Source organism: Perissodus microlepis, chromosome 14, assembly GCF_051167445.1.
Source record: "Perissodus microlepis isolate ML-2025 ecotype Zambia chromosome 14, ASM5116744v1, whole genome shotgun sequence".
NCBI classification, from domain to species: domain Eukaryota; kingdom Metazoa; phylum Chordata; class Actinopteri; order Cichliformes; family Cichlidae; genus Perissodus; species Perissodus microlepis.
Window position 1 is genome coordinate 22528379 of NC_140474.1, and position 21523 is coordinate 22549901.

General features: G+C 41.1%; 1 protein-coding gene across 4 annotated transcripts in view; it reads left to right on the forward strand.

Annotated features, from left to right (window-relative positions):
* The first annotated feature begins 11229 nt into the window (after positions 1-11229).
* The window catches only part of b3gat1a (beta-1,3-glucuronyltransferase 1 (glucuronosyltransferase P) a), a 99409-nt gene continuing 89115 nt past the window's right edge, over positions 11230-21523 (forward strand). For 2 of the 4 annotated variants that reach the window (XM_084951031.1, XM_084951033.1), the window contains exon 1: positions 11231-11849. The gene's annotated coding sequence lies outside the window, so the exon portion shown is untranslated. Of the gene's footprint in view, positions 11850-21523 lie in introns of all 4 variants that reach the window. The other 2 variants (XM_084951032.1, XM_084951035.1) reach the window with 2 other exon arrangements.

Genomic DNA, 21523 nt, shown 5'->3' on the forward strand with positions numbered 1-21523 from the left:
TTAGGCCTGCAACGTCCTCTTATGTCCTCCAGTTGCCCAGTTTAAGTTTTTAGGGATACACTACACATTGTGCTGACATATGCCAGGTAGGGATGGGTATCGTTTAGGTTTTAACCGATACCGGTGCCAAACCGGTACTTTTGAAATGGTGCCGGTGCTTAAACGGTGCTCAAACCGGTGCTTAAAGAATGGAAAACACAAAATTGGTCCAAAAACCTCTCATGTTCAGCTGTTTTTTTGTAAAAAGATAACAATGTTAGCCTTTTCTGCAGCTATGGGGCATATATGGTATCATTCTTGGCTGGAAGCAGTGCTTAAACAATGGAAAAAACACAAACTTTGTCCAAAAACCTCTCATGTTTAACTGTTTTCCACTTTTTCTTTGGTCATTTTAGCCTTTTTGGCCAGGGTGAAGGGAGTATCTGCCATCAAACAAGAAGACAGCCGCATGTAGCTATGATGATGTTTGCTAGTTCACCTTACTTGCATTAATGTAATAACGTGGTTAGCCCACTCAACGTAAATTACACACGAACAACATTAAGCTACTCACGCAGAGAAGAACGGCTGCTGCTGCTGCCATCATCATCATCCTCATCATTTCTGCTACACTGGCAGGGCTGGGGGCCAGGACTCTACTCTTCGGGTTCTTGGGGGATGTTGCTAACTCCGGGTCCGATAACAGGCACCACACCCGCAGTAGATGTGCACGGTGTGAGGTCTCGCAGCAAGCTATCAAATACGGCGCATTTTTCGGCTTTTAAAAGAAACGCTATGCATCGCCAGGTGTTTCATCGGATTTGAGGTGTTACCTCCTTTGACAGTATCACAGTATCAGCTTAAAGCACTTGTTGCAGGCTGCTGAGTTTGCATCTTTTGCTGTGAAGTACAGCCAGACTTTTGACCGCTTCGCCTTGGGCATTTTTAATCTGTAGCTCTGCTCTAAAAGAACGTACGTACCTGGACCCGCCTACTATCCTCGGAAACGTAAAATGATTGGCTAGAATCTAAAGTGTATCACATCTCAGGAAAATAAAAGCACCGAAATAAAGCACCGAAATGTGCGCTGCTTTTCAGTCTGGTTACTACCGTTTATGACAGAACCGGTGCCATGATGGCACCGGATACCAGTGCCCATCCCTAATGCCAGATTTTCTGGCTAATATCTCTTTGGAAATCACCTTTTGGTACAAAAATGCCATTTTATGCCCGTCAAACTGTTATCTTTGACACCTTTTGTAAGTTCGACTGAAGAAAAGTGAACAAATGATGCAAAGTAGTAAGCTGTCTGATACGTTGAAACAACACTGATCCATCCCGTGAGTTAAGCAAAGTTAAGGAAAGTGAAACATTGCACAGTAAAAGTCTTGAGTGAAACTCAAAATACAGTACAGTACTCAAAAGCCAGTAAGCATGCACTACTGTGATTTAATGAGCAGGTAAGGCACTTAAAAGAAGTCATATGATGAAATATGGCATCATGTAAAATGTTCCAGGCAGTGGGTAAACTGGGAAACCTTCTTCTGTTTCTCCCACAAACATATTTTGCACAGCATAACTGCTCGACCTATAAGCAGCTTGTAGTTCAATACTGTAATAATGAAAGAAAACGTAAGAAGCTTTGTGTTTGTGTTGGCCTCTCAGGGGATGCTGCTGCTTAAGGCAGTGTTAGTGCCCCACTGACATCAAACTGCTGTCTCTTTGAAAGAATAAATGTACAACTGGCTGATGGGTAAAATCTCAAATAAAACCAGCATTATCTAAAAGCAGAGAGAGTCGAGGATTGACCCACACTACACTTAGAGGTCATAGTGTAAAACTGGGCTCGTTATCACACAGTAACACATTTAAATTCGTGAAGCTCCCTCATGTACTTCTGAGTTGCCCTTGATCAAGACACAAAACACCCCTTTTGCTCCAGTCGAGCAGTCGGTTGCGCCGAGCAATCCCCAGACATGTTGTTCCCCTCAGTACTTGTAATCTTGTGAATATGAAGCAGGAAAGTGCAGGCAAAAGAGCACGTATGATCATGTGATTTGGATAAAGGCCGGTGTTATGAAATGCATTTTTCAAAAGCCTCTTTATATTTAATTCCTTTTCCAATATGCGTTAAATACAGACTAGACCCTGTCCACCAACAGACTACGTTATGTGAAACTTGGCCTGGTGTCAATAATGTACGTTATTTAATGCGCAGACAGAAGCATCATTTATTTAAGTGCTGAAACATGACCATGTATATAGAACAATTGATCCTCACGTCAATAAAGTGGATTGAGCTACCCATTTAACCTTGCCTTCAATTAACCTAGAATAAAAGGAGCTCGCTAGTGCACACTGATTCACATTTGCATCTTTATGTCTTAACAGCACAGTCTTGCACTGAGTTGTGAGAACGGTCTGAGTCCCCCTCTCTTGTGGTTGAATGTTGCAATGTTTCTAGGGAGTACTTCAGTGTGTGCTGTGATGTAATCTGTCATCCTAAAAGCCACAAGATAAAATAGTGTCTGTAACTCCATAGTCGGCTTCTGTTAAAGCTGAGAAAATAGCAGCGCACTACCAACGTCATTACGCAATATTACAAATAACAAAATCCCAAACTATTCCGGGACAGTGGGGGATTAAAGCGTCGAGATTTGGACGGGAAATCTCAGTTTTCTAATCAGACCACCGGTGCATGCAATTCCCCATCTGTCTGCAGTACGTTTCTGTTAGACGCGTTTATTAAGCATCTCCAGTGAGTCGAGCTTTGATCTCGAAATGCATGCGCTTGGCAAAGTTATTGTTTTCAAATTTTTATTAGTGTGTCCGTGTTCGGTTGATGGAAGAGAAAAGCCTTTGTTTGCTGGAAGCCAATGCTTTATTGATTATCTCACCGGTTTTAAGGTAGCTGAGAATTTCCCCTTTCCTGCATGTTCACGCTGTGCTTTCTTTGGGCCTCTGAGTGCACTTCAGTAACCTCATCCATAAATTTGAAACAAACTTGCCATGCAAGCAAATCATGGGCTGGGAGGCAAAACTGCAAACGCCATTCAAATACAGAGGGGCGGGGGATGTCATTTTTTATGCTGCTGTTGCTCTCAGCAGTAATGAAAAATAAACATTCAAATACTGTATGTACTCTACATACAGTAGTGCTTGCTCATCTTTTTGGATATTTTAAAATATTCAGTCACTGGAACAACTAAACCCAGATATCTTCATTTATTAACATCCGCAGAACAATTAAAAAAAGGAATACCCATGTACCCAAGTACAGATTGAATACTGAAGTGTAAAAATGCACAAAGTCACAAATGGAAAATTGCACATTTTAAAGAAAATATGAGTCAAAATTAGGATATAATTAGCTTCCCAGTACAGTCAGCCATCAGATGCACTGCCGCGGGGACACAGCTGTCGATGTGCTGTGTTGTTAATTATTTATTTGAGTGCATAGAGAGGATTCTCTCTTTGGGATCATTTCTCCATACCTGCAAATTCCCAGAGCTCTCAAAACCTATGCATGAAACAAAAAATGAACCCTTTTCTGGTGGCAAAGGGCTGCCTTGGATTCCATCTATTAGGGAGGGAGGCTGTAATGCAGTGAAAAATTGACACTAAAGAGACATTGCTTTCCCAAGTCAGAATGATCTGTGTTGGTTTTTTTTTTGACACTTTGATAGCAGGCCCAGGGTCACTGAATATATCAACAGATATATGCAGCAGGTACGTCGCCGAGTTCAGTTTTTGCCAGGCGTAGATGATCATATTTTTGCTGGACCCTAACATTTGCCGATGCATACTGATGAAACTGCTCCTTATTGCGTCCTTTATCACCACCCGAAATTGCACCTTTCAGCACCTGAACTCTAAAACACAAAGCGGTATTTTCGTAGAGAAATGAACGCCAACGGCGGCGTCCAAATAGAGGCGGGCAAACACAGTTGCAAGTAAACACCTATTTGTGCAGTGATGCATAATTCCAGGAAGTGCAGTGTGTGGAGCTGTCACGAGATGAATGTGTTTCCCTCCTTATTCATGAAGTGGTGTGAAAAAACACGGAGTGCACGGGGTTCATGTGTAATGGGAGTTAAAGCAGAAAACAAATGTATTGGAGGGAAAAAAAATGCCTGAAAAAAATTCACGTCATTTAAACAAAATCTCCAATTTCTTTTTGAATCAGTGTTGACTCACTACTGCGAATACTTGGTACAGCACCAGCAAGGAGAACCTGGTCGATCGTTGTTCTAAATCCTGTTCTACCTTGATTTTAACAGCAGTGAAATCAGTCGTGGTAACCCAACGGGAAATATTGTTTGTCGGTTCGAACACATGAGGTTACAGACACATGGTGAATGAGTCACATTGTCTGCTTTTATCGTGGATAATATTAGACCAGTGTGAGAAAAAAATCCTGCTAGGAAAAAAAAGAAGGCTTAAATAAGTTGTTAGTGAGTTTCTGTCACAGTTTTAATGGTTTATTGTGATTCTAGACATAAAACAAAATAATTTGCAAATCTCACTCTTGTATGTCCAAGGCTGGAAACGAGAACTTAACAGTATGGTATGTACCAGCTCTTTTGAATAAAATCCAATTTGTTTTTCTAGGTCGCATACCTTTGGCAACACAGAGTTGTCTGCATTGAATTGCTTGTGAGCTGTTAATCTAAGTTGAATCTAACATCTTAAAACTTATTGCAGATTTTAAATTGGCACTTTTTCAGAACCTTCTTTGAGATTGTAAAGTCAATCTGACGAGAAAAAAGAAACTGACATTACAACATTGGATCAATCTAATCACTATTTGCTTTTTATAATATCTGCAGCTACTTTGGCGTTACAATCAAAAGTACTTTAAATGGGAAATGCGCTATCAAGTATTAGAGCTGGAAATCACCCCACAATACAGCTATACTTGTGATACAATGTTATTGAGATTTGTAACATTTTTCGATTAATAACATATATTGCAATGATTCACTTATTTTTCTGCAACTGCAAATCACATCTTAAAATTTAAACTTTAAGACTGACATAACTTTAAAGATTACATTTGTTTTTTCATATCAACACTGCCACTAAAATCTGCCATAAACCAAAGTCAGTCTGCTGTCAGTCTGTGACTGACTATAGCAAAGTTGGCAAATAGATGTATGTTTCTGATAATACAGCAATTAACTGTGATAAACTGTCAAAATCACACATCTGTTACTGTTACCAAAGTTTACATTTAACAGAAATTCACATTTATCAATTACATTTTCATCCACCAACCTTCCTGTTCTACAATAATATAACCAGAATACATTCAGCAGGCAGACAGTTGAGTTGAGTCCTCTCAACAAAGACTCATTCAGTCTAAAGCCAACATGCTGGAAATATGTCTGCATTTTTAAATTAGGCAGCAGTTATTTACAAACCTTCAGCAATTTTTTTTCACAGTGACTGCAGTCAGTCCAAGTCACACTGCAACTGTTTGCAGAAAGGTCGCCTCTGCAATCATCTTGTGATCAGAATTTATGGTTCACAGAAATTGTGAAAAAATTCAGTAAAATCGCCACAGCCACAGTTTTTTGTAGATTTAAGGAGGTTGTCCTGTTTTTACTCGTGTGACTGAACCGTTAGCTTGCTATGAAATAGCAGGTAGCTTTATCAAGCTAAGTGTGTCCATTAAGTGAGGGTTTTAAACACGTTGGAGCAGATTTGATATAAGTATTTGAATTTATTTAATAAAATATCCATAACTGGTGTCCCTGTATTGATACTATGTTGCATTGATTTGTCTTCCCCTAGCCTAGTAAGCATCTGGGTTTTTGAAGAGACACAAGCTGTTATTTTTTTCTTTTCTTTCTGTGAAACTCTTTTTAACATTAGTGTTAACTTTGAAAATAGTTTTTTTTTGTTGTCTCATCTGTATGTAAAGTGAAATGATATTTTTCCTTTAAAAATTATCTCAGTGAGTCATGTAAGCTTTTGATTCCCGTGCAAATTTGACACTTTATCTCAAAAGTGACTGCAGTGAAGTAAAAAAAAATGTGGTTTTCACAAACGTGGGATAAAATAAGCAGAATTTGTCATCAGCCATCAAGTGCTGATATTTTTAGCTTTTCTGTTTCCCCACTGAATGGAATAAGAGCTAATATCTGTTTTCAGCAATATCAGACCCAGCACTGCAAATTTGTTTAAGAGAAGGATTTGCATTGTTCACAAACTTATTGTATTCCACAAAATGAAAATAATTTTTGTTCTGATAAATTAAACATATGCATATTAAACCAAAATCAACCTATTCTCAACTGTATGTTTTCTGTTACTGTAATTAATACCACCAAAAAAGTAGAACGCACAGGTCAGTCAAAGCCTGTCTGCATTTGTAGAGCTTACAAAACACAATCACTCATGGTGAACAGCTTGTTGGATGAAATAATGTTAATTGTAAAGGCGAGAAGAAGGTTGTTTATTGCGGCTAAACTGTGATATCCAGACTGGTGTAAGTACAGTGAGGGGTTAAGTGGTTCAGTGTGGGAGAAAGAAGACATGCAGCATTTTTATCCAGTCCACTGACTGTCAGAAGCTCAGCAGTGGTGGCAGTCTGTGATTTGTAGCTGTCTAAGGATTTGCCCTTGAATCAAAGGCGTCAGACATCTGTTTGTTGATGGCTCTGAGTCGTGTGTATGCCGAAGACCCCGTCCAACTGATGGCCTTATTCAGTGTAAATACGGTGCCTTCTTAGCCTACCTGCTGTTGCCAGCGACAGCTGTGCATCGGGCAGACTTGGCGTCCTGCCACTCTCCCCCTGAGCTTTTGAAAGCACTGTAAATGACATTTTTCCCATGAATGCAAGAATTAAAGAGTGATTCTGAAGTAGTTTTCTACATCTGTCTCCCTGTCTGCGTTTGTGGAGAAACTCATATTTATGTGAGAACATGAACTGCTATTTAAAACCTTACTGTTGTTTTAATATTTAAGTGACATACTACATTTTGGGAGTTTGTGATTCACCCACAAATGACCATGTATGCAGCCTGAGCTAATGCTGCCAGAGACAACCAAAAAGTGCACACCCGTCTGACATCATTTCATACATAATGATGAGGTAAACAGGATGACCACAAATGGCCATGGGTGAAGTGTGTTGCCCAAGGACACAACAACCGAGACTGTCCAAGCCGGGGATCGAACCGGCAACCTTCCGATTAAAAAAGGCAACCTCCCAACTCTTGAGCCACAATCACCCACAAATGGATGCCGCCTGTTTGTACATTGGGGATCCAATGAAGTCATTCCCAGGACCAAATGTAACTTTTAATTTTCCGTTTTTATTTGCCGCGACTGATAAACCTTTTCACAATTTAGCCGTTGGGGGAGCAATATACTTTTTTTATCGACTACAAAAATAATTTAGTCACGAGGTTTACTTTCATTTCCACAGCTGCTCTCTAATTTTGGTTCCAGGAAGGCCACTCATTTGTTATCGGAAAATGGGGCCAGCACACCTTCGCGATATATCAGTCTCCGGGACTACCGGTGGGGGTCACCTAGCAACCCCCTCCCCCTTCAAGTAACGATACAGCTCAAGGCCGTAGACACAGGGAAGCTATAAATGAGGCTGTTATGAGGCCGGCCACCTGCCCGTGGATCAGCTTAATGTTTTTTATAATCATCAGATACGTGCAGGTGCCATTCATCCACACCAGAGACAGTTTACTATAGAGATATCTGAGACACCTGTGACTCAGACATTTTACAAAACAATGACAGGCTGCCACAGTCTGTCTGTACTCCCTGTTTTATTGGTCATAAACATGCATATCTGTACCCTCTCTTGTATGCAGCTCGGAAAAAATAGCATAATTGTGTCTGACACAGCCCTGACACTACCCTTTTCCATTCTCACTCAGTCGTCTCTCTTCCCTGTACGCGTGTGCCTCTAGGCCATCCTGCAAGCCATAAAAAAACCACAATTGCGTGAAAGTGTTGTTCACCGTGGACTGAATTCCAAAAGCAGTCGACAACTAAACGTTTCCTAAAAAGAAACTCTTAGAGAGATGGCACTGCAATTCTTTGGACACTGCAGGGAGCAGTTACCTTTCTTGTACTGAAAAATGAGGCACTTCAGAGACATTTAATCCATATATTGGGAGGTTTTGCAGGATTTACTTTGCTTTGCACTTGTACGCAAGCAGCAGCAAAACGGCATAAATAGAAGATTGTTTCTAGCATTCGCTGCCACATTTTGCACAATATATGTGGGCTGTTGTTGTAGTGTTAACATGTATCATCTCTGACAAGTGGCTGTTTTTGTCCATGCAAATAGAAAAGCCTTTTCAAAGGATGCTGAGTAAGACACTATTTAGAATAATGTAGCAGCAGAGCAAAAAGGAGCACCTCCCTTAAAAAAAAAATATTGCTCAATCTTTATACATTTTTGTGTAGATGGAATAGGAGGTGATAGTAGGTCTGTTTAGGCTGCGCTACAGCACCTTTTAAAAAGATGTGTACTTTATTTCAGTGAGAAAGGCTAATGAATACTTTCATAACAAATGTGGTGTTCTGTAGTTTGCAATAAAAGAAGACTTACACTTACCATCCACCAAAGAAGGGCATTTGTGCAACAACTCCCAGACTGGTTTCACTTTGCCAAGCAAAGTAGAACGACATTGTCTGCATTCAAACATGCACTTCAAAGTCTGTCAGAACATTAGATATCAATGGAGCCCCAATGAGGCCAATGGGGCCTGCCCACCGGGCCTGGCTCCAGCACTGGCAACATATCGGGGCCTCTTCCATCTGTTGCCCTCGTGCCTGCGTGCTTGTGTGTGTTTGCGTGTGCGTAAGTGAGTGTGTGTGTGTGCGCGCACGCTAGCCTACTCAACTCCCATCTCTATCATCTGCTGAACTCCGGTCCCTCTCTGTCCTCTTATTAGACTTGAAAAGATACACCAGATGGCTTGTGGGAAAAAAAAAATCATAAATCGCCAACAAGGAAAGAGGCGCCACCCACAGCCATGGCAGAGCTCTCAAAGATTTAAGGCATACATGACATACTTTGAACACACAAATGTAGACACACGAGCCCACGCCAGTTCATGTTTGACATGCGGAAATGGCACGTGTTGGAGAAAAAAAAAGACAGAGCGCAGCAAATAAATCACAAGATCAAACCTTATTATTGATTTCTGATGTGTTCAGTCAACATACGCTGCCTTGACTTTGTGACTACGAGTTATGCCAGTGCGGGCACTGCCTGCACAGTCATATTCTGCTTGCAAACCGAGTGGTCGGGTTTATATATAGCCCTGCAGAAAAGCAGGTTTCAGAGGGTTCATGTATCAAACGCACTCAGGCTCACATTCACAATGATGCCTTCAGACATTCCAGTGCACCAGTGCAAAGTAAAACCGAAACTTAGTTCCCAAACCCTCTTGTTGCACAACACTAAGGAAGGACAAAAAAGCCTATATAAATATTAAAAGTGTTCATAAAACTATAAGAAGCTTATTATTGTTGCTGTTGCAGAAAACAAAGCTGGTTGCTTTTATTTACTTTTCTGTCTTGTGGTAACTTACTGCTGACTGCAGTCTTACCAGGAAGGCATGAAAGTAGTAGAAACTCTTTAATGTAACTCACAGGATGAAGGGAAACTCAGGCCACACTGCTGAACTATTTCTGTAAGTTGACCTTCAGCTGATATAAGATCAGAAGCTCTTTGGAGGTCAGCTGTGGTCTTTTGTTCTGGCATATCATAAAAAGTCCAGATAAACAATTTCACTGAAGGACAACACACCATAGGATAAGTGCCTTTGTATCCACTTTGAAAAGAGTATAAACATTCAAGTCTTCAGAGAATCCCGTGAAGAAGAAGAAGTGCTAGAGGTTTCATAATAACAATAATAGCAGCTCACTTCTACTTTGGTCTGAATCATCTTACAGGCAATACCCCTGATTCTGATTTGATCATATGTGATTCTAACCACTCTGTGGACCCTGTGCAACCTCCTTTTAATTTTTCTTTGCAGTACTGGAGTGCTCATCCTTGCCAATAAATTGCTCTGCCCAACGCCTGTATAACACTCTCGTGTTTTGTTTTATTTTTGCTTTGGGCAGCTCAAGTCATGAGAGTTGGAGCCGACCGACGGGCTAAAGCTCAAAATACTGCATGGCACTTTGCAGCAAAATGTGGCATAGAGTCGCAAGATCTTCTGCGGGGTTTTTTCTTCGGGTTATTCAGGCTTACAGATGAGCACAACATCGTGTTAGTGGCTGCTTGCATAGCAGTAATTCAGCGATTTGAATTCCATCTTGGCTGCTGCCTTGAGAGATGCAAAGTAGTCTGTGAGTTTTAATATAGTGAAAGGAATTAAAAGCACATGCGTAGAGATGTCTTTGTACGCATGTGTTATAATCAGAGAAAATTATGTCTTTCTTTCTCTCTCTGCTAATTTTTCCAGGTATGACATCCACCACTTGAACAAGGCCACCTCGCCTGTTCCAGCATCCCTTAGCAGAGCCAGCTCTGGTCCCAGCTCAGAGGAGGTGAACTGGCTCAAGTGGCGTTTCTGATCCTCGCACCAGACGCTGTCTCACCTCCATCACAGACAGGCTCTTTATTCAGTGACGCCTGAAATTAGATGGTGCACATTTAAGGCGAATGGAAATGTTGGTGGTGAAATTGGCACTGGGGTGTTTGTTGCCAGTCACTGAGGCTATGGCAGCGTGAAGAGAAGCACACTGTGGACTTTCTAATAATTCAGAACCAAATGGCTCTTTTGAGAGTACAAAATTTTCTTCATTCAACCCAGTTTCCCGCAATAAGTTTCTGCGTGTGTGCCGCCGTGCAGCCAGTCGTGCGTGAGGCAATCCTTTGTCTGTGAGTGAATTCACCATCGCCAAAACCAACATATGCTCTTGCATACAGCGATGCTCCTCGTGACCAAGCTGTTGTCTCATCAGAGATAAGGGATCTGTAAAGAAGAGTGGCACTGAGGAGTGGAGGTTGTGCGGTCTGCCTCTTACTCAGGGTAAGTAAAGTGGCAAACAAGACTCATCAGTGTACTTTTTCCCACTTTTTTTATTTTGCTCAGCATCTTTTTCCCTCCTGTTTCACTATTGCCCTTTTCCTCCTGCTTCTGAGCAGCTCCTCGTTTCCTTCTTTCCTCACCCCCCTCTCGTGCTCCTTTCATTGCTGCAGCCCACCCTGCTCCGAGCTTTAATGGTACATGCCATTAGAAAGCCCGTCTCTGGAAGGGAGGAGGGGGGAGGGTGGTCTCAGCCTCAGCTAAGAGGCTACTTTAGTCTCCCAACATAAGCACATTCACAGATGTCCCTGAATGGACAGAGTCTCCTCACCCATCACGACAGAGCAGCCCGCTCCTGTGTGAAGCGACGAGCCGTGGACAGAGAGGAACGCAGAGGGATAAAAAGCGAGGTAGTGAGAACGAGGGCGGGAGGGAGAGCAGGAGAAAGAAGAGGTGAAGAGCCACGGAGCAAAAAGAAATACATCGCTGTCACTCTGACGTCTCCCCCCCGTGCTCCCTGTTTTGGTGTGAATGCAAGAAGAGGAGAAGGGGGAAAAGGGGGAGGGAAATAAATCCCGGGAGCTTGAGTCGACTCTTTGCTTTATATTCCCATCTTTTTTTTCCTTTCTTTCTTTTTTTTTTTTCTATCTCCATCATCCAAGGCATGACGGCGAGTTTCAGCTGGCACTGCAGAATATAAGAAAGGGATGCTTTTTGAATGCTGCTTCTCTTCTGACAAGGGACAAGGAAGAGCGAAAGAGGGACAATAAACAGGATTTCTAGATTGATTGGGAGTCCCTATGCCGTATGCACTGGAATAGCAGGGTTGCTCTGAAGTCTTTCAATGAGGTAAAAAAAAATAATAAAAATAAGATTATCTTTCTGTTTTCTGTGCGCCCGATTGGCTGTCATGGTCAGATATACATCTGAGAGGCACTTGAAAGCATGCACGTAGAAGCTTGACAGAGATAAACCCATTTCCATGCCGATCAGGTCTGGAACAGCAGTAGGGAGATTGCCATCTTTGTCCCTGGGTCGCCGTGAACAGCAGCACGCTGGAAGTGAGAGGGAGAATCTATTCGTGTTGCATGCCGCAGAGAGGCAGTGTGAGCAGGCTTTCTCTCTCAGGAGAAGAGTCTCGGTCGCCCTGATGAAAGGAATTGCTGATAATCCTCATGATGAGCATCTGAGTGCTGAGAGAGCAGAAGGGCAAGGAGAGATTTTCTCTCAACCAGAAGTGCCGCCACACACGGTCTGACTGGAATTTAGAGTCAGCTGGCAAATGGAAACATAAATTTACTGTGTGTATATATATATCTATATATATATAGATAGATATATATAGATATACATGTTAAAAGGTCTAGTGAACAATATACATCCCCCATGAAGAGTATAAAAGAAGAGTTGGTAATGGAACAAGATGCTGTTTTCAAAAAAGCAAAGTCCAAGCACTTTCACTTGTTACCCTGGGGAGCTATACACTCCCTTCTAGACAGAAAATAACAACTTGTCCACACCACTGAACAAAAAAAGAGCATTGGCTTGAGAAAAGGGAAGCTTGAGTTAACTGGGCTGTATGTTCTTTTTTGTGACACCCAGCCAGGAAACTCCCAGCTCTCTGAGAAAAGATGTAACACTTGCTCTCTCGGCCAGCACAGGTGCTCGACAAACATGTGCATGCAGAGAATAACTGTACTGTATGTATGCTGTTATTATATATTGTGGGTTTGGGTGACGATTGTGATTATTAGATGTTTGTGTGTGTACATAATTTGAAAGGTGCAGAAAATAGTGCTCCATCATGGGGAAGAGGGAAAGAGAGTGCAAATTTGGAGTGTGTATTGGTAATATCAATATTGCAGGGTTCAGTGCTTACTTACATGTGTTTGCTGCAGGTTAGCTGGGAGTTCTTAGCCTACTAACAGAAGTGGAAAATCTTGCGCCATGTGGTTACAGGTCTGGGCTGTAGTCCTGAGTCCTTAGTCATGTGTCAAGACACATCAAGTTGTCTGTCCCTGGAAGTTCTGACTGGTACATTCACAGCATGCTGACACCCATCATGACATCATTCATATTGGGCAAATATGCTTTCTCTCAGGCTCATATTAAAAACAAAAAACAAAAAAGTGACAGATTCGAAGAAATAAACAGTCCAAAATAAGATGTCACACTTTGCTCCCTGTCTGATTTGGTGGAGTAATTTTTATAGTCTTTTATTCAGCTAAGTGGTGTATTTATGTGCATTTGTAACATTAAATGAGAAATGAACCCAAAGCTGTGGTCACTCAAAGGACAGTGTTTCTATTAGCCATGCTTAGACATACAGTTACAACACGCAAATACAGGCAAATGTCTAGCTGTGTTTCTCCACTTAATCTGTGTCACTGTCTGCATACATGACTGCAGCAACACCTGGTGCCTCTTTTTCCATTTTGTACAGTACGGTGGGCTAATGCTCACATACAGTGAACCTGTGCATATTTGCTCCCAGCTGTTTCTCACGCGGGTGTCGGGATGCTCGTGTAGCGCACATCTCCCTGACTGTGTATATATGAAGTCTCAGCTCAGTCTGGCAATGTCAGCAAATAGCATCCATATCTCATTTATGGAAGCGGACGGCTTGTCATTTCGGTCTGTGTTCAAGGTTGCCCCCTCTTTGGCCACACAATACACAAAGCGCTCAGAGGCCAGAAATAAACACAAACACAGCCACCTTCCACCTGCCACCATAGCTCATGGTTTACAGGACAGAGCAGAACAGAGTCAGATAGGTATTACAAATCTACTCCTCTGGATTTATTTCCTATTTTTTTATAAAAACCTTTTACCACAATTACATATAAATAAAAATTATTTTTGTTCTGCGACGCTATAAAGCCAAAATTTTAATATTTTCCCTGACTATCCGGTTTCCTTTATAGCAGTAATAGAAAGGCCTGAAAGCCTCTTTTTCTCACCGTCTTCCAGAAGGTTGTAAAACCTTCTATGTAGAGTGCTAATTGGTAATGTAAGCACTCAAATTTCTTTATTAGTAAACCTTTTCACTGGATAATAAACCTTGAAATGTTCAGAAATAAATGTCAGGAGCTCAGAAACAAAGGTTTTGAAATCCATATCACCACACTTAGCCATCTCCACACAATGGCCCTCATTTACTAACAGTGCATATGCACAAATCTGTGCGTAAATGGTGCGTACAAACATTTCCATGCAGACATTAGCAAATGATTACAGCAGCATATTGACTATGTGCACGTTAGCATATGCTACTTCCGGTGCAGAAACTCCTGTGGGGAGCTTTGTTTCCGGTGTCCTATTCGCGCCTGGTTTACGGTCCAAAACAAGTTAAGCAAATGAATGAATCAAGCGGCGATTTACATTTCTATAGATGTCTTGGGCATTTACCCAATATATCTGTAAATGATGTTCATTGACTTGTCGATATTTTTTCCCTGCGCCTCAGAGCAAAAGAGAAAAGGGATTCAAATGTTATATTTCTCAGCTGTCCCTCGTTTATCGCGGGTGTTATGTTCTAAAAATAACCAGCGATAGGTGAAATCAAGTAGCCAATTTTACTTTTTGACGGTGCAAAACGTTTCGTGGACATACAGTACTGCACTTCAGAGTCACACTGCTAGCGATCGATGCAGCGATTCTGTACTGTACAGGAGAGCCGTCACGGAGGAGATCGTCTGCAGCGATCAGGACGCAGGACACAATGTGACGTAAAAAAAAAAAGCATGCAAACTTGCACTAAAAAATCCGCGAAACAGCGAGGTGAAAGGTGAACCGCGTTATAGCGAGGGACCGAAGGTAAGTCACAACATACCCTTCGTAAATACTAATGTATAGAAACCTTTACCAGCAATCATTCATTTTGTGTGTGGCTTTTTTCACGGTTTGTTAACATGCTGTGTAGGTGTGTACTTGACTAGCTGATATCAACATAACGGGGAAACATCTGGTTTGACTATTCTCCACCTGTAGTTTGAATGCTGAACATTTGCCTGTTTAAATCATAAGACCAGTCATTATACAGAGATGTGCTTCTGAATGTGGACGATGTGTCTTCTGCATGCAGTAATGCAGTTCTGCTTGTGTTGAGTGATGTAAACAACTGATCGATCTAAACGCTTTAAACGTCAAAATTGATCATTAGATTTTTTTATGACACAACAGCGGTGAGTGTTCCCACCTTCTGCTCTTTGTAACTTAACGCAATCTTTCCGTTTTCGAGTTTTGGACATGATTTTGGAGTATATCTTCGCAGTAGTGATTGACCGCAAAGTAAAGCTACCGGAAATGCACAACCCCACATCCGGTCTCAAACCAGGAAGTTAGCATTGTCTCGTGCACATAGTCAATTATCACATTTTTAACAGCACTGCTTTAATGTAAAGCGGCAGCAGATTTTTTTAAACAGTGAGGACTTCAGAATAAAAGTCACTATAATTAACATATAATACACTATAGCGCCACTGCTATCCACAATCTTAAAGAGGTGCAGGTGTTGAATGTCCATGTGGAATACACATGTTCATCAGCGGCAGCTCAGCAGCATTTCACGCCTCATTGCGCGGCGTAATAATATGTACGAAACCTGACAAGACGGAGGGATTAGACTTTGAACAAATGTTTTGAGAGCTATTGAGACGAAACCGCGGAGGTTCAGAAACAGAGAGTACCACGTGGGTGGATGCCAAGCAAGTCTACCTACACTGAGAGCTTGCAGATAAAGGTTTTGGAGCTGGACAACTTTCATTTATGTTTGATGTCTGTTCGGAGTGTGTTGTAGGTTTCTCTTTGAAGGTAACTAAGCTCCTCTGAAGATTCAGTCATGGAGCTGCCCAGCCTTGGGCAACGGAGGGGTAAAGCAGTACGTGACGGTACATTGTCTTTATCACAAAGGACAGTGTATATGGCTTAACAAAGACTAAAGCAGCCAGTATGTGTTTGTACAGAGTAGTATACTGTTCCCCATAAATCTCAATGATCATGAAAATAAAATAGATGAAAAAAATCAGACTTTTTGCCAGAAGGCTTTGTCACCTCTGCTTGCAAATATCACACACTGTCGTGAGCAAATACAACACCAAAATGTGTGCCTGTATTTCACATTTACATTGAAAAATGAAACTGCCTCAAAGTACTAGTATTACACCAGAAAGCGATGTTTATTACTTATGAATGGTGAAGAAGAAACTGACTTTCTGCCTATTTTTATGAAAAACACCTGTTAATTCCTTTCATTCATTTTGTGCCCCCCTGCATCAACACCAATTATCCACTTTATTAAAACATTATTTTGCACCAGGAACAGAGAGTGTGTGGATTTTTTTAAAAAATCTATCTTTATCTTCCACCTCTGTCTGTAACTGTTCATGGTGCGAAGGCTGGGTAAGGATGAATGGAAGACAGATGAGATTTAGACTTGATTCGAGGTTCTTTGTTATATAAATATTTGTTTCTTAGCACTGTATGTAAAAGGTCATTCTGGGCAACAGTGTCAAAAGCTGAACTTTTAATTGTATGAAAACAAATGATGGCACGGTCTGAATATGGCCCAAGGCAGTAGGTGGGGAGGGCGGGCTAAAAAACATGCCCTTTGTAATGAACAGGCGTAGAAGCGAAGTAAAAGCAAAATGACAACTAAAAACAATCTGTTGGGCCTTGCAGCAGTGTTGTTGTACCTCAGCGGATTACACTCCATGGGGCACTTAAAATCTGTCTGGCTGCCCATTAAGACAGCCACTATCCTGGCTCATTAATGTCCTGCAGAGGAATTAGAATAAACGGTGCTCTACAGACTCACGTTGGCAGAGGCTCCCTGCCTTCTCTCCAGCAGCTTTTCTCCCTCCAGGGACAGCAGTTGTTTGCCCGCGGTACACCAGAGTAGCTTGGAGTGACCAGCAACACCAAATAATTAGATGCTCCACTCCTCCAAATGGCTGTAGCTGTTGAATTCATCCTGACTTGTTACAGCTATTTCAGGGACGATGCCAAATATAATCACTGTGTAGGATACCAACACTCACTTCAATGGGAAAATTGGGTTTGAAAAGCAAAGATTATAAGAAGAGGTTGGGATGCTATCTTGAAAGTAGCGAGCGATGACGCTCATAATCAAGTGCATTAAAGTCAAAGGAAAAGAGTGCCTGAAGGGGGACTAGATTAAGTTCTTCTTGTTTTTTGTTTTTTGAGCAAGTTTTAGCATTTTTTAACAAGTGTTTAAATGTCCTGAAAGGTTATTGCTTCATAGTTGGCGCTTTTTCTTACTTTTAAATTGCAGTTATGAACAAAAAAGGGGAAAAAATATATTGGATATCATAATTTGTTGGGTGGAAACCATTGCATCCTGTCAAATAGATCACTATTCCTCAGGCCAAGGGAGGAGAGCCTCAGCTTTGGTTGTTCTTTTTGTTGCTGCTGCCATGTTCTTGCGTTATAAATGCATCCCGCCACTAGATGCCTCGTTCACTAAATCAATGTCAAATGAAAATAAATCAGTTTTTTTTTTCTTCTTCTTCTTTTTCATTTTAAACCAACAAAAGAAATCAATGTGTCAGTTCAATAAACTACACAAGTATGTTTCTCTTCTTGCCTTATTGCTGCGGGGAAATGAATTAAAATTTTCAACAACAAAAAAAAGAAAGAAAGAAATGTGACATTTTACCAGCTTCAGCTAACGTGTTTATTTCGCATACGCTGAACAAGTTGGTCTGATCATTAATCAAATGAGCAACGGGGATTTGCTGCTTTGGCTTGTAATGCTGTTTACTGGTTTAATCAGTAATGCTGCACGATTCAAATAAGTTTACCCTTTTTCTTAATTATTTTGTTCTTGTATAATCTCATTATGTGTATTTGTGGCTAACCATAGTCCCTGGGGGAAGTTCTGCTGTTTTAGAAAAAAAAGAAGGGAGAGAAGGTATTAGAGACAGCTGGCAGTGTGGTATCAGTTGTGTTCACATTCATTGGGCATGCTGTAGATTAGGAGCAGAGATGCTACCGGAGGCATATCGTATGTGCAGTCGCATACTCTATGCACAGGCACACAAAGCCACACACAGTCTACAATATCTGCAAGCACAAACAATAAAGCTTTCCCTCCCCCTATTGTCGAATCCTATTCTGCTTAATAGTGACCAAGAATAGGGTGGAAAACACTTTTTTTTTTTATCCCTTTTCTTCTCTGTCTCAACCCATCTTAATATACTTTCATTGGGTGCATAAGCGAGGAGGGAGAGCCTCTTTCTGTCCTTCATGGCAAAATGAGCTTAACCTATAATCAGCGTGGTGGAGATGGCACAGCTCGAGTATCGCGGGGAGCGTTCGGCCCAGAGGTGGGAGCTTTTGCATGAAGCCAGCTGTGAGGCTATAGTATAGTTCCCTGCCTTAACAGTAGGTGTCTGAGATCAGGGGGGGCTGAGATGATCATTTCACATGATGACAGGGGTTTTCCCTTATCACGAACATGTCCACACAATGATAATGTGACCTGACAGTGCTGGTGATCACTGTGGGCGAGGTCTGTTGGTGCTGGTTAGAATGGAGTATTTCCGAGGGTCTACGCAGGCATCACACAAACACACACACACACATAACATGTAGTTTTGAATATTTTATGCGTGTGCCAACTAGGAGATCATTCCTGATGTTTTTTGTGTTTTTTTAGTAAGGAGTCTGTTCACAGCTATCAACACCAAATATAAATGTCTGACTGAGTCTTCTTTGGCTTTTTTTGTGCGTTTGTTTCTTTGTTGTTGTTGTTTTTTTCTTTATCCGCCTGATAAAAATCCAGCTCCTACTTGTGGTTGCAGCTGATTATACTTACAAATTAAGCAACAGTGATGGCGAGCACACAGCACAATAACATATTCCCAGGCACAAACGAGCTCTCTCAATTACCCTCTCGAGAAAATTCTAGAGGCTTTGACGTAAATCCCTCAGCTTTAACTACAATAAGCATCCGTCCACCTCTCCAGGGGGAGAGGATCACCTTTTGAACATGCTGAGAGATTATTGCAGCGAACACATGGACACATTTATGAACCTCAGCCAGCTGCAGCCAACAAATGCAATACAATGAAAAGAAGTGGTCTACCCATGAAAAAGAGATTGTGCTATTTCTCAGAAGCAGTATGAATAAAGAATGTGCTTCATATAATCAATATTGGTATTTATAGAACGACGTCTATTCAGCATAAAACTTCTAATTGACTACTAATTGACATAATGGATGGGTAATAATAGGAGTAAAGCTGACAGCTGAGACATGGCATAGACTAATTTGCTTTCTGCTTAACCCTGATTAACTGCTCACCTCAAAGCGGGCTTACACCAAAAAAGAAAAGGCATCTTTCTAAGCTGATTAGGATGTATTTTGACCTCTTACATGTTACATTGTTAAACACGCCTTGCAGGTAAACTGACATTTTGATGGAGGTTTTTCTCTGATTCTCTGAGTTTTCCACTGATCTTTACTTTGTAATGCAAAAAAAGTTTGTTTTCAACAAGTCAGCAACTTTGGTTATTCTTGTTTTTGTTGTAGGTGGATTCTATACTCAGTCTGTGTTCCCATCTGTGGCCAGATCTGTGATCTTTGAAGGTGTTCATCTTCATCCAGAATAACTCCTGATATCTCACCTTTGTTACCAGCTATACAGGAGCCAAGACTAGCATCTTGCACTTTTCCTCTTTCGTGGTGCATTGTGTAAATATTGAGATGCTATGCACTCAACAAAAAATAAATAAATTGCTTTGCTAAGCAGGTCCTTGATGTGTTTTGAGAAATCATTGTTAGAATTAACGATGGTGCCAGACGTGAGAATTCATCAGCAGGCTGCATCTCATTTGTGCTGAGCTCCATTCATAATGTTATTAACAAACTGGATGTTTGACAGACAGAGACTGTGTTTCTCTGTCATGTTATTGACTCACCTGAGACCAGTCGCAGCAGATGGTTGCCTGTCTCTGAGCCTGGTTCTACTGAAGGTTTCTTCCTGTTAAAAGGGTGTTTTTCCTTCCCACTGTTGCCAGGTACTTGCCCATATTTGGTCATCTGATTGCTGAGGCTTTCTTACCATCACTGTGGGCTCTTTACCTTACAATATAATGCACCTTCGAGTGACTATTGTTGCTATGTGACTATTTGGTGCTATGTAAATAAAAGTGAATTCAACTGACTTGACATGTTGCCAGTGAAATTAATTAGCTACACCACCTATTTTTACAGGCACTTTTTGGCCCCTGTCCCAACTTTTTTGAGACGGACCGCTGCCATCAAACTTAAAAATGGCCTTATCGTTTTCTTAACAAAATAAATTCTCTCAGCTTAAACATTTAAATTCAAAAATTCAAATTCAAATTTTATTTGTCACACACACAACCATACACAGTATGACATGAGGTGAAATGCTTGTAGCTGTGCAATGCTATGCCCGACCATTAAATGACAGTGGTTTTACAGTATTTACAATTTACAGGTTATACAAAATTTACAGATTTAACTTAGAAATTTACAGTAAAAAAATGTGCAAATAGCAGAAAGAGATCATAAATTATAGGAAGAGATTATAAATTATAGGAAGTATGTATTTAATATGTTTTATGAGTTTCATTGTAAGTGAAATATAGGCTTTATGAGATTTGCAAATGTCAAACTGTGTTTTTGGAATTGGGCTTGAAAATATAAACACTTAACATTCACTAAGTAAAAAATAAAATAAAATAAATCTTTGAGTCACACTGTTGTGATTGGCAAATACGTTCCTTAAACTACACCCCTGCAGATTCTGTTCACAGAAGGCGGCCATATTAACACCTGCCAAAGCAGAGCTACAGTTCCTGCCACAGTACAGCACGATCTGATATCCTCGTGTTGGTGTTGTTCCCAGATCATCATACTAAATGTTGTTCCAGGATCAACATTGCAAGTGACCAATCAGAATGTTGTGACGTCATACTTTTGCGACTTCGGGAAAAACCAGCGTAAAACAAAAAACTGTACTTAAGCTGCGTGAAACCGCCTCTGTCCGCCGATCAACGGACCCTGACCCTAACCCTAACCCTTTAATAAACGGTAAGCAGAATTGATATTGTCCTTGCAACATTGGAATTTCATAAATGCACGAATGGCTTGGCGCGCAAAAGAATAACGTCACAACAATGTGATTGGTCACTTGCAATGTTGAACCTGGAACAACATTTTCATGATGGTCTGGGAACAACACCAACACGAGGATATCAGATCATCCGTACATGGAGCTGGTCTCCAGGACCACATTTTGCAATGACACACACACAGACAGACTTACAAGGTGAGAACAATGCCAGCTTCACTACTGCAGTTCATAATAAACTGACTGACCCTTTGAGGGCGTGCATGAGATTCTGTCTCTCTGTCACAGTTCACAGTGTAAGCTGCAGTTGTGGACCTTTGCAGCCAGCTTAGTGTGAAATAAGAAGAAATGCCAGGCTATTAGTGCGTCGATTTTCTAAATGATTTTCTAAATGATTTT